Raw genomic sequence first — 13,957 nt, 5'->3', positions numbered from 1 at the left:
TGCTAGTAGGCATGTTAGAAACCGACCTTGCTGCTGGGTATCCAGTTTTATCTGGGGGTGGGGTGGGCTGGGGAACTCCGCCCTTACCAGGAAGTTTGTGCTAAAGTGAAAAGCATATTGTACAAATAGTTACCCTTCCAGCACTCATCCATATATGCCCCGAGGCTGTGATAAGTTTGTGTTGTCATCATTTAGTATCAGCTCATTTAATGCCATATTATATGAGTCACTCCTGAAAATGAGCCTTAGTCTCCTTTAAGAAAATACTGCCCCCCCCGTTTCAGACAGAATTTTAATTTAGCTTTGGGCACAATTTCCATGAATTAATTAAAATGGAGGCATTTACATGAAATCCTTAGGTCCTGCAGTAAAGCATTTATCACTTTGCTAAGAAATTAAAAATGTAGTACTAAATGAATTGCTAGTATAAAAGAATTGTAGAATAATTTAACATAGTACACTGAGGTGCAATTAAAAAGTCACCAGAGGTCACTCTTACTTAAAGGAAACATGGCTTCAAAAATCCTTCCCTTATAAGAGAAACAGAGTGCTGTGCTGCCTTTCTTGTCTCCTTAGTTTGATTACAGGATATTGCAAGATCAGTTATTTTGATATTTCTTTGTTTTCTGTTTGTATTTTATTCCCTGAAATCCACAGAGGTATCATGTTCTTCATACTGAGCATCTTTTTTAAGAGTCACATGCTCTGAGGTGCTCCATGTCTGAATATCCAGGCAGATAGCCTTTTCTGAATTGAATATATCTCTAAGCTCAGTTCGTCTGGGTCTCTGGCTGACTCTTCAAATGTCAATGCTAGTTTTCACTTTTCAGCCTCTGTTTTATTTAGATGTGCTTAGTACTCTGATTAAAAGTTCAGTAAGTTCAAAGTACCTATGTAAATTTGCATGGCTAAGAACATTTTAGATACTATAGAGTCCTTGATCACCGCAAAGATGGCTACTATAGTTGTTCAAGTGTCAAGTATATATTTAAATGTCTTTGCAGACTTAAAGATTCATAGAGGGTACACAAACTGTGTTTGATAATTGCTTGCTAATCTCATTTGACAGTATCCTTTGTAGCAGTAGAAGTAATGGTGAATGAATCTTATTATAGTCTAGATTAGCTAATTTGACCAATTGGATTTTTCCTTAACTCTCGAATATTTGGGAGGTGTTTGTTTGTATGTGTAGATATATATACAAGCAAGGTATTTCAAACCCATATTTGAAATTTGTTACTACATAAATCAAGGTAGAGAGTTCTTTTAGTCCTGTCCCATCATTTGAGAAATTCTAAAGAGGAGTTTGCCAGCAGGATGGGATTTAGGCTACCAACAAGAAATCACGAACACCAGCATTTGCTCAAGTCTTTTGATCGCTAACCTTTTATTCCTAAGAAGTGTTTTAAGAACTCAAGTAATCTTTTCAGACAAGACTTTAAAACTAACAAAAATGAAATATTCTTCAGCCCTGATAAAATAATGAGAACTGTATGTAAATTTTTAAAAAGGTAAAGATCTTCTCCCCAAAAGGATACAGTGATATTTTTCCTCTATTTACAACTGGTTCTCAGTAGTAAATTAGTGAGACGGGGGTGGGGGTGGGGTGGGGGGGGTGTCAACCTGGGTGAGGTTCTGGCATAAGACATACTCTCATACAGGACTTGGTTGAAACATTTGACATCTCAGAAATTATCCATGTTTTGACATGAATCTTTATAATTAATGGGAAATTTTAAGTCAGGAGGAGTCTACACAGGGCGAGAGTAATGTTTCTAAATAGCCAAAAACATGGGCTTTTTTTTTTTTTTTTTCTCTTATTCTCTGTCCTTTTGAAGATAAAACAAGTTGAATGGACAGCATCCTCTAGGACCTGATATTTAAAAATTGTGCATCTCTACTTGGTCTGCCTTCTAGAACTCTTTGTATTTAGTCAAGATGAAAGTGTTATTCTAATGGAGTTATCCTCTTAAATGGAATGCAAGAGGAAAGTTAGAATATAGATTCCAAGTTAGAGCCCTGTTTTCCAGAAGTTGTTGTGCAGACAGTGGTTGGTTTGCTCACTTCCTACCGTGAGCCACAAGTGGAAGAGGGCAGTAGCTCTCTGTTTTAGGATTATCCCTGTGAATCTACTATTTGTTTATGAACTTTCAGATCTTTTTGGGAGGGGGAGGAAGAAGAGATATAATCTGAATAAGAAAATGTCAGTGTTTTGATTGCATATTTAGTATTGTAAATCTGTCTCCTGGATCGCATGTCACTTTGAGGAGTAATGTTCACTCTTTCCCGATTAAGGAACAACACAATTGGAAGTTAATTTACAGCTGAATTATTTTCCCCATATAAGTAAAGTACCAGCTATAGCTAGTAGCTGCTGTCCTCCCTAACTCTACTCCCCAGTGAAAAGAAAAAGGACTGAAGTCTCTGAAAAGGACTGAAGCCAGTGTTAGACATTTCAGCCGCTGTTGATGGTGATTATTTGACGTAAATGATGATATTTATAGATCCAGGGGTTCAATTTAGTGAGTGTTACACACTCATCCGCACCTTGTTAAATCTCAGTACTTGTAATTTTCTCTAGAAGTCTTCTTTTGTTTCCTTCCCCTGTCAAAAGTGCCCTTCTTGTTGTGAGAATAAAAGATGTATTTCTGGCCCACTACAGGTGGGGCACACAACTTGAATCACTGTTCTAGGAGTGGTAATCAGGATTTGTTTTTATCCAAGAATGTCTCCTCCCTGTTATGTCCTGCATATGTATGAGAGGTCTCTGCCCTTGGTTGGGGGAGCAGATCAAGCCCATTTTGTTGGCCAGCATGGGAGACAAACATGTGCTCTTCATGTAATACCCAGTGCTTGATCTAGGCAAATATATTAGCACCTCAATTTGAAGATTTGTATCAGATTTGAATCCTTTCTTCACTGGAGCAATGGCTCCTTATGTGCTAAAGTGTTACTGTATCATCTTTAATGAAAGTTTATTAATATGATCCTCTAATAGATATTATCACACAATATTATTCTTTTAAAATAAAAATAACATAACACAGTATAATAGTGAGACACTTGTTGTATAAATTATCCTAACCCAATAACATGATTAACCTTAAGAATTTGGTATAAAAATACATGAATTGCAGAATGGAGGAACTGAATATAATGCTACAACTGCTAAGAAATATAAAATCGTGAGAATTGATTTAAGTGAATGTCTAATAGTGTGTTTATCAAATGTCTCTTCTCAAGGGTATTGTTTGTCAGAACTCCTGTCATTTCAATGGGCACAGATTCTTTGTAATTATTTGCTAAGTGTCATCAACATATTCTATTGCTATGTGAGCACAGTCAATCTCAAGTAATGCCATGTGTGCTAAGACAATACAGTCCATAAAGAAGTTTTCACCTTGGGTAATATGGACTAAAATCCTGCTACTGTTTTAATTGGTGCAGGCTTCTTTTTGTCTCAATAGTGTGCTTAGTGGTTTTCTAGAGTGAGTCGAATCCTCCAAGTTAATCAGGATTATCCCTGTGAATCTACTGTTTCTTTATGAATTTTCAGATCTTTGGGGAGGAAGAAGAGATATAATCTGAATAAGAAAATGTCAGTATTTTGGTTGATATTTAGATTGAATTACTTATGTCTACCTATTTCTGAAAGGCATTAGACCGTATGTAATATGTTCCTTGGTTTAGGGAGGGAGCCTATCAGAAGATGTGCCCCTGGAGCAGGTGAATGGGGAATCCATTCGTGATTCAGTGAAACATGTTGGGGAAAATGAGCATAGAATATGGAGAGAGGTATTTAGTAAGCACTGGAGCTTGGACTTGTTGGAAAGAGTCTTCAACAAACTGGTAAACGGACCGCTTTTTTAAAAAAATCATATTTGAATAAACTTCCCAGAAATACTGAGGTCAGAATATTTTTGAAAACTTCGGGAAAACAACAACATTTTTTTCTCCAAAAAAACTTACAAAGTCTATGTGACTATCAACACAGAGTGACAGGCAAGGCTAGAGCTGTGAGGGTCCTGAAGCTTATGCAACTGGGGCAGACTCTTTAAGCAAACAAACAAACAAAATGACCCTAAAGACACATTATCAGTGACCCTCCCACGCCTGAAAGCCTGTCTGGGGAGAAGACTGGAGCTCAAGAATGTCTGCTCCTTTGAGTTGATTTGGAAAAAAAACCCCAAATCATTCAAGAGTACTAAATAAAGGACATATTCACTGACAAAAATCTCAATTAACTGAGCAAATTTGAATTTGAATGTTTCCCTTGAAATCAAAATCAGAATTTGAATATAAAAGTATACTTATAAAAGTATAAAAGAGTTCAAACAATTTGGAATGAATAGATCCAGGGTTTACCTGCAATTCTAATTCTAATCCTGACAAACAAATATGAAATTAACCTCTGGATCTTCTCCCCACTTAACTTTTCAGAGCCTTTAAAGGCTTGGCTTCAACATACAAAGTTCTTCAGAGTAACTTCCAAAGTGTCCCCACTCAATCTGCCTACCTGGGGCCCGTTGCGGTGCTGATTGCTATAGGCTCTGTTGCATCATATTGAATAACTTTTAAAAACTGAATTATTTATGCCTACCTATTTCTGAGAGGCAGGAAACCATATGTAATACGTTCCTTCAAAATATCACACTTGTTTTTTCCAGTTTGAGTTCTATGGCATAAGGTTAAAATCTGTGTGCTAATTAAAGTTATACACAACTTGTAAATACTGTAAAAACTAACACAACATTGTAGATCAACTATACTCCAATGTAAAATAAAAAGTTAAAAAAAGAGAGGGTATGATAGAGTGACCTTTTGACATTATGCAGGAACATTGTTTAATAGGCCCACATGATTGTTTAATTACCTAGAAGAATGCACCCATGTCTGACTTGGTCATTTACCATTTGATTGGAGTTTAGACGCTGAAATTGATGATTTCTTTTTTTTTTTTTTTTTTCAGGTACATATGGTAACTACAAAGGTTTTATTGCCCTGTAGGACATTGATCAGTTTTTTTGTAACCTAGCAATCTCATTCTAATGTTCTTCTATAAATGCCTGTAAATTCCTAGTTTCTCAAAATGCTCTTTTACTGGATTAGTCATTAATGAGTTTATGATTCTTTGGCATGCATTTGTTCTATATTTGTACGTGTTGTGTTTTTAACTTTTTGAAAATAATGCTTTGACATAGAGATTGCACATGTCTGGTAGGTGTACACATAACCTTGTGTGATAATACATGTGCTTAGTTTGAGTGTTGCTTTACAATAAATTTCCTTTCTGGTTCATTAGAAACTTTACTTTTCAATAATAATATAGGGAGTCTGGCTCGCCATAAAAAATAAAAATATTCTCCTTAGTTTCCAGGTAATGGGTATTTTCAGTGTACTGATTTGAAATAGAATTGAAACATAAAGTACTTGAAATTCTGAGTAGTTTAAAGTTAGAAACTATATAATTTTTATTTAAATATATGCCCGTTTAATGGACCAGTTTAAAAAAAAAACCTCCCTCCAAGGCTGTTAATCACAAATGAAAAAATGATATATTTTATCTAGGCTATGGCTTTTATTAAGTTTTTACTCGGTAGTACATCAGGAAAAGATACTCATGGAGGATGTGTTAGTTATAGCTAACTCATGGAGAGAAACTTGAAAAAAGTTTGTTTTTGAAACTGGCAAATATGATCCTTTCGGATGAGTCATTTTAGGGATATGGTAAATGGTGTATCAGATATTTAAATTTATGTGTTCCTAAGTTGTATCACCTGTGGTTCCATCTCTGGCCTTAGTGGCTGTCACCTGTGGAGAAGGAATTTTTATGCCACGTGTTCACTGGACCACTGTGGGAGGAAGGGGCTGGTGAACCTTGTTTGGAATCAGTGGCAGTTTCGATAACCTCAGAAGCCACTTAACGCTGTGGCATAGACCTAGGGTCCCCACATGATCGTTTCAGTAGCATCTCATTACTTGGGGTGTTCGAGACCCAACAGAGGGTTTCTCTGGAGCTTAGGAGCAAGCAGTGACATTGCTGCTTGGATGATGCAGGAGCGACCTGCTGCCTTGAGACATAAGACCAGGTGCCACCTGCAGTTCTCAAGGTTGTCATTAGTTTTTATTTTAACATTTATAAATCCTCAGGCAGCCAAAGAGCTTGATAAAGTTAAGCTAAATACACTCTTCCTCGGAGTGGTGAATTGGTGGGAGAAGTGGCAGAATGAACCATGTGTGTGTACGTATGTTTGTGTGTCTTAAGGGAGGCTGGTTGGGTAGAGAGACCTGCTGAAGGAATTAAAAACCACTGTCAATAGTTGTAAGAGAGGCTCAGATTGGATTAGGTGACGATCCAGTTACGTGGGATTGAGCTATTTCTTACTTGTTACCATGCAGAACGGATATTCTCCACTTTGGATTTCTGAGCATGTGAGCAATCAGGAAATACAAAGACATCTGCCCTGACCCAGTTGAGCCCCAGTTGAAACTATTGCCTTCACGTGTCGGAGGTGTTTTGTGTTCTAGGATATTGCTATGCAGCCACCGTTAGAACCAGCAGCACTTAACCTGCCTCTGAGGCCTTCCCAGGTCCTGGTTCCTGTTAATACAGTTCTAAGGAATGGCTGGTAGGATTTTGATTTAAAGGCGAGTAGATATAATAAAGGGAATCTGATTAGCATGCGAAAATAATTCAGTAATTTGATTCAGGTCAAAGAAAGTAATTTTAATATAAACTTCTATTATGGAAGAAAATATTTTAAGAACTGTTAACTATTTTAATGTCTCAGATTTGGCTGATGTAAGAAAAATAATATGTTTCTATAGACATCTGTTCAAATGTTTGGAGATTATCAAAATTAAGGATTTGTCATATAGCTTGACGTTTGCTGTGTCTTTGATGATTAGAAACTTGAGAATAAGGACATTGCTATACACTAAAAGGATAATAATACAACATAAAAAGAAAAATATAGCTGTGTAATGTCATCAAGCTGGCTAGCTGCTGTGTGTCTGTGATTCTTAGGCTTCTCTGCAACGTTGTGTTAATTCATGGAAGTTTTCTTTTTTTAATTAATTAATTAATTAATTAATTAATTTTTGGCTGTGTTGGGTCTTCATTGCGGCACTGAGGCTACGGGCTTTCTCTAGTTGCGACCAGCGTGGGTTACTCTTTGTTGTGGTGCGCGGACTTCTCATTGAGGTGTCTTCTCTTGTTTCGGAGCCTGGGCTCTAGGCGCAAGGGCTTCAGTAGTTGTGGTGCGTGGGCTTAGTTGCTCCGCGGCATGTGGGATCTTCCTGGACTAGGGATCGAACCCGTGTTCCCTGTATTGGCAGGCGGACTCTTAACCACTACTCCACCAGGGAAGTCTCGATTCACGGAAGTTCTGATAAGAAAACCTGTGAGCCTTGACATTTCAGAGCACATCCTTTTCTATGGTGTGAACCATGCCGTCATTGCGAGGGGTTATAAAAATTGGGGGACTGAAAGAGGATATGTTGACTAGAGTTTAGTTAAGGTACGTATAAGAGAGTTTAAGGGAGCAAACGCCAAATTACTCTTTGCTTTCTTAAAGTGACAAGGAACATTTCTGAAAAATAGTTTTTCTGGCATAGAACACAGTAGAATTGACAGATCTCAGAGTCAATTACCTATTAGAGGTAAGTCAAATGATCTATTTTGAACTATGGTACAAGGTTAACAAACATAATATTGATTTTCCAGTTTATAAGAATAAATTTTGGATCATAATTATTTACTATTCTTTTGTCATGATGAACTACTGATCTATTTTAAGAAACCTGAAAACCTGATCTTTGGGAGATTTGCATCGCTATGGACTGATTTCACTTGTTCTTCTTCTAAGTGATAGGATTCATTTGTTGGAAGATAGGCTGCATGTTTGCCTAGGGAAAGTTCCTTTTCCTCATGAATATTGCTGCAAGGTGAAGCAGGAGTGGGGAGATACATCCTGCAGGCTATTGCGCATTTGAGCGTGAAAAGGACATATGTTGTATCTTAATCACCATCCCAATTCCCTAGGGATGAGACTGGCTTACCCACCCTCCCAAGGCCTCCTTCCCAACCCCCAGCATCAACATACCCAGAGCCTTCATGAGCATCTTCTTCCATTTTCTTAGATGGAGGTGATGCCGAATGACTTCCTGGGTTGACTTGCGTGGATTTGGCCAGCCAAAGAGGTGTCCTTCCTCCTTCACTACTTCCTGTGGGATCCATCCCCCTGAGGTCTGCCAGTGTTATTCCATTTCCCAGGTGTAAGAGGGACTGAAGTGGGCGGATGGCAGTGAGAATGAGAACGTGACACTGCACACAAAGAACACTTTCAGGACTTAATGGTTGTTTGATTCTATGTGGAGTAATAAGAAATGGGAGTGTGAAGGACTGGGGTATTGGCAAGTGACTTCAACAAAACGGGGAATTGTTGGTTCACGTCACTGCATTTCAGGCAAAGTTAGATCCAGATGAGGCTGTGCCATCAGGATCAGCCTCTCTTCATGTTTCCGCTCTGTCTTCCCAGTGTCAGCTTGATGCTCAGGCAGGAATCTGCTTGGTAGCTCCATGTCCAAGGTCGACCTTCCTAATCACAGTGATAGAGAGAATGCTTTCCTCTATTTGGACTTTGGTCCTTATTACCCTGAAGCACTAAGCATGTATTTATTTGTTTATTCCCTCAACTCAAGCTCCAAGAAAGCAGAGACTTCCTCTTTCTTTTTTGTTGTTATTCCTACTTCCTAATCCCCAGAGCACAGGGATGGTCCTGGAAGACAGTGGGTTCTCAATACATATTTGTTGGATAAGTAAAAAGGTGAATGATTCTCTTTCCCCAAACAACCAGCAAGATCCCCAGATCTGACTTCCACTGTTTTGTCTGTGTTGTGACTGCTCTTATCCAGCTACTGTGACAGGAAATGTTGGCCCTCATGACCAGTGGTGGAGCCAGGAAGTGATTGCAACGTGATCCTTGACCAGGTGCTTTGACTGCATCATTTTGACAAGAAAGCAAAATGCACAATCCATTTAGGTAATTAGTTTAACATCTATTATGAAAAGCAATAGCTTTCAGGCTCTTACTGGCTTCATAGAACAGATGCTTGGTTACATGTCTCCCTCCTTAATCAGATTTTAAACTTCCTGAAAACAGAATCACGCTTCTTTGTTCCTGCAGTGCTTTGCTGATGGTACTCAGTAAGTACCAAATAAATGGAGAAATTAATCTATTTTAAATATGCTACCTTGAAAGTATATAGAATATCTGCAGAATCCCCCTGTGTATTTTATAATCATTTTTTAGGTGGCCTAATCAAAATGAATTTTTATGTGACTATCCCTGAGCTCTCTACTAGCCAACTGATTTGTTCATGGAAGGATCCATTGGCTGATTTTGAGTGTTTTGTTTTCTTCCAGTAGGAAAATGCCTGACATAATTTCTGACCCAAGGCTTTGATAAAAAGCATGGTGCCTGTTCTAAAAGTTGCTGGGAAGCCCTGAGGGAGAGCTTGAAAAGGCCAGGTGTCAGGGGAACTACCAAAGACCAACAAGCAGCAAAGAGGAGGTCTTCTGGCAGGTATTATTAGGCAGGATGACTGTTATCTAGGGAGATCGTGATCAAGTCTGATCTCAGCAAGGCTCCATATTCAGGAGGAGCCTGAAACAGAGGTGCCTGGGGGCAGTGTGTAATTGGCATTCTCCACAAGCCTGGTTCATAGTGTCTACCTGATACTTGAAGCAGCATCTAATCCAGGTGGGAAAGGCTCACTGCACATCAGGGCAGAGGGCCTGCAGGTGCACAGGTGGCCATTGCACTTCAGTGTAGGTGTCCAGTTGTCTACTTGACAGCCATGAGGCTAAATTCATTTGGGTCACAGCTGCCTCTGGGAGTGAGAACCATGGACTCTGTGTCCAGTAACCTGCAACATCAAGTGGAAGCTCCCATTGTGCTTGCAGACTTGAACCCCTGGTCTAGGGTGAGGAATTTCTGAGTCTGTTTATGGCTGGCCATTATTGTCAACAAAACCTGTTACTATCTTTGAGAAGTTTTATGACTAGCTAGCTCAAAGGCATGACAAAATGCACATGCTATCACTTAAAGACTACCTCTCTTTTCAAACAAAGATCGTTCGTATTTTCAGAATTACATAGAAGGGCCCAGTGGAGGTATAGAAATGAAGATGATTCCAGCAGCACTCCTTCAAACAGCATAAAACTATAAAATTCAACAAGATGTACTAACATAATGAGTCACACTTTCAGATAGGCAGTGGAGTGGAGTGGTTATGAAAGGAATGTTTGGATTAGGTTTCTGCTTCCACTGATTAATGCCAGCTGTGTGACCCTGGGTAATGTGCTTATCCTTTCTGTGTCTCAGCTTCCTTGTCTCCAAAAATATAAGTAATAATTATAATCCATCTCATAGACTTGTTATGAAGATTAAATTAATTAATATATATAAATAATGCCTGGAACATAGTAAGTCCTCAGTGAATTTTAGCCATTACTATTGCTCCTGTTGATCTCAAGTGTAAAATCAGAAATGTGACTTTGGTCCATGACTTTGGGTAGAATAACCAGATAAGCAATTTTAGGGAAAGGCATTTTTACTGGGTATTTCCATTATTCAAAGTATTATCATTAATACTGCAAGATTAAGACAATATTACAAAAGAAGAATATTTAAAAATAAGTTTACATCATAGAATTAGAAACTCTAACAGTACATTGATATGTTTCAGCTTTCTGTAATATTATATCTCTCTAAGCAATAAAGCTTTTCAGATTAAGCTATTTGGATTAAATTGTCAGTAGCAACTTTGACTTCTTTCGGTTTTATATATTTTTCCGTTAGCTGAAAAGGACTCCCCAGATTAAGACCATATGCTGCTGAAACATATACTGCTTGTTATCTGGCTGTTTTTTATGAAGTCTTCTAAGACATATAGTATCTGACCATCAATATGGGTTGTTTGACATTTATGATAGTGAAATGAGTGTTAGTGTCCAAGTTAAACATATTTTGTATGCTTTGGAATGTCATCTCACTTAGAATGGGTATGAAAACTTTGGTGTGGATCCTTGGAAAGAGAGCATTACTGTTTGATTGTGAAAGGTTAGGTTTAGTCCCATCTCTTGAATTTTCTCATGTCCCCTTTTCTTCAGTCATCCCATCACTGACTTATTTAAACCCTCTAAATCTCTGGCATTTACTATTGTCGTCTTCATGATTTTCCTGTCTCTACCTCACCTCCTTCTGATCCATTTGCTATCCTGCTGCCAGAATAATCTTTCTAAAGACCACTTACCTGATGATCTTGCTTTTCTGGGTAAAGATTTTCGAATCTTCCCTCACATCACACACACACACACACACACACACACACACACACACATTTATTCCTTGAAAGGTCCCTTCCCTTCACTTACTGTTCCTAGTCCCTCCTTTAACTGACCCTAAACTACAACCACCACCTAGCTACACTGGCATTCTTCCATCAGGACTTTCAGTTACCCATCCCTCTACTTCTGGCACTTTCTCTCCATGTCTTGTCTTCCTGTTGAATATAGTCATCTAGGCTCTTACAGATCCATTTCCAGGAAACATATGCTCACAATAAAAATAAAAACATAAAATGCAAGAGGAAGAATCATCAGAAATAATAAACTACAGAATTAGACCAAAATAAATGTATATATTGAAATAGATTTAGGATATAAAATTTGTTTTATATGTATAAAGAAATAAAAGAGTAGAAGAATGGAAAGAATAAGAGATTATCAAAATGATCAAGTAGAATTGAAAAAGAGTAGTATTGAGAAATGAAAAATGTAATCACCGAAATAAAGAATTTAGTGAATGCTGAAACAGCAGATTAGACACAGGTGAAGAGAGACTCAACAAATTAGAAGACACATTTGAAATAAATAACCAGCATGCACCACAGAGAGATGAAGAGATGGAAAATATGAAAGCCAGGTTAGGGGACAGGGTAAAGCGATTGATTTTTGTATCTGATCTGAGTTCTAGAAGGAAGAGCATGTGGGAAAAAGAAATACTTAAGAGATAATCTATGGGAATTGCCCAAAATTGAAGAGAGTTACCAATGTTTAGATTCAGGAAACCTCTCAAATCCCTAGTGATACAAAGGAAAATAAATTCCCACCCAAAACAACACTTTATATTGGAACTGTAGAACACCAGAATCAAGAGATGTTAAAAGCAGATAAAAGATAAGTATAACAAATAAACAAACAAAATCAGAGACAAGAACTGTTAAAGTTCTGAGAGGGAATAATTACCAACCAAGAATTGTAGACGCATTGACTTTCTCTTTCTTTCTCTTTCAAGAATGAAGGTAAGATAAAGCCATTCACAGAAATATAAAATCAAAGAGCATTTAAGGCCAATTAACCTTCACTAAAGAAGTGTTAATGGATATACTTAGCAAGGAAGAAAATTATTACAGAGGGCAGTTATGAGTACTTATAATCTAGTAGCTAGAAACAAATGGCAGGTCCTCAGGTATAATCACATATTTGAACAGTAATAAAGCTGTTTGTACAACAACATCTTTATGAAGTTGATGGAATTCAAAGGAAGAAGACAAGATAAATCTAAGTGAACAATTGAAAATATAGTTGGAAAAGGCTTACCAGACTTAAAGCATTCTAAGGTCCCTGCATTATTTTGTTTAATTTTAGGCTTTGTTAAATTGTTAAGCAGAATGCAGTGTAAAATTTTAAGGATGACCACTTAAAGAAGAGTAATAAGACATATACATTTCAAACCAGTAGGTAAAATGGAATGGGATGGGGGTAGATTTCAGTCTGTTCAACAGAAAGCAAGAAGAGAGGGGAGGAGAAAATAACTGAGAAAAAGAGACAAATAAGCATAAAATAGAATAAAATGAAGTGATAAGGATATAGAGATTTGAATAAATTATTTCTAACTTTGATTTTAAGGATATATATATAACAGAAAATATTATGCAAGCTTTTCAATTACATGTGGAATATTGACATTTTTACTTAACCATAAAACCAGTTTCAATAAATTTAAAAGAATTAGTAACATAAAAATAAAATTTCTTAAAACTGAAAAGCAATAATGTATCTCACTTATAAAAGCTCATATTGTGCTGAGTTAGATGAATGGAAAACAATAATTTAAAAAAAAATTACCTAGAAACATGGTCACATTTTAAACCACCAAAAATAATGATATAAACTTATTTGCTATAATGGAATGAGAGCTAGTTTAACTTCAGCAGAGCTGTAATACAAGAAGCAAAAAGAAATATAGAAACAAGTATAAGTTCTGAAGGAAAATAACTTTTTTACTAGAAACTATTATTTAAACCATCGTAAAACATGAGTGGAGAGGATGAAGAGGGAGACTAAAATCTTGCTAATGTTCTTTGAGACATAAGTAGAATTTAACCATGGACATTGTTTAAAAATTGTGATAAAGTATTGCGTTATAAATAGAAGGATGATCAGTAGAAAATAAATTAAATGTGATATTTTGTGTGCTTTTCAAAATCATGAAACTGATTTTCCTCCTCAGAAAAAGTCCTGTTTTCTGTTTCATGTTTTAATATGATTGCATGTTTTTTCATTCATTGTTCTTTCATCTGATAGTGAGAATATTCTTGGTTAAACAGTGAAAGTTTGTTAGTACTTTAGAATAGGTGTATGAGGCTGTTTAAGCATGTGGATTTTTTTACCCAATCTATTTTTTTTATAGACTACTGTTGGCTTGCGGAAGCAGACCTGTGAAAACTGTTAAGGATGATGAGTAACACCACTGGGTGGATTTGGGTGACACAATATAATTCATGTCCTTAACATCTTACTATTATTATACATAGAAACTTTCACCAATTATTGTTGCTGATAAATAACTGAAACATTTTCCTGTAAGTGATTAAAATATTTGTCGAT

The 13,957-nt window shown here is 37.0% G+C and overlaps 1 protein-coding gene across 6 annotated transcripts in view; it reads left to right on the top strand.

The window, feature by feature from the left end:
- Positions 1 to 13,957, top strand: part of LOC309664476 (contactin-associated protein-like 2) — a 115,540-nt gene that overhangs the window by 54,566 nt on the left and 47,017 nt on the right. The window lies entirely within an intron of this gene.

The sequence above is a fragment of the Balaenoptera physalus genome, assembly GCF_965194825.1.
Source record: "Balaenoptera physalus genome assembly, chromosome: 7".
Taxonomy (NCBI): Eukaryota; Metazoa; Chordata; class Mammalia; order Artiodactyla; family Balaenopteridae; genus Balaenoptera; species Balaenoptera physalus.
Note: the sequence above shows the minus strand (reverse complement) of the source record. Positions and strands in the feature narration are given on the sequence as shown.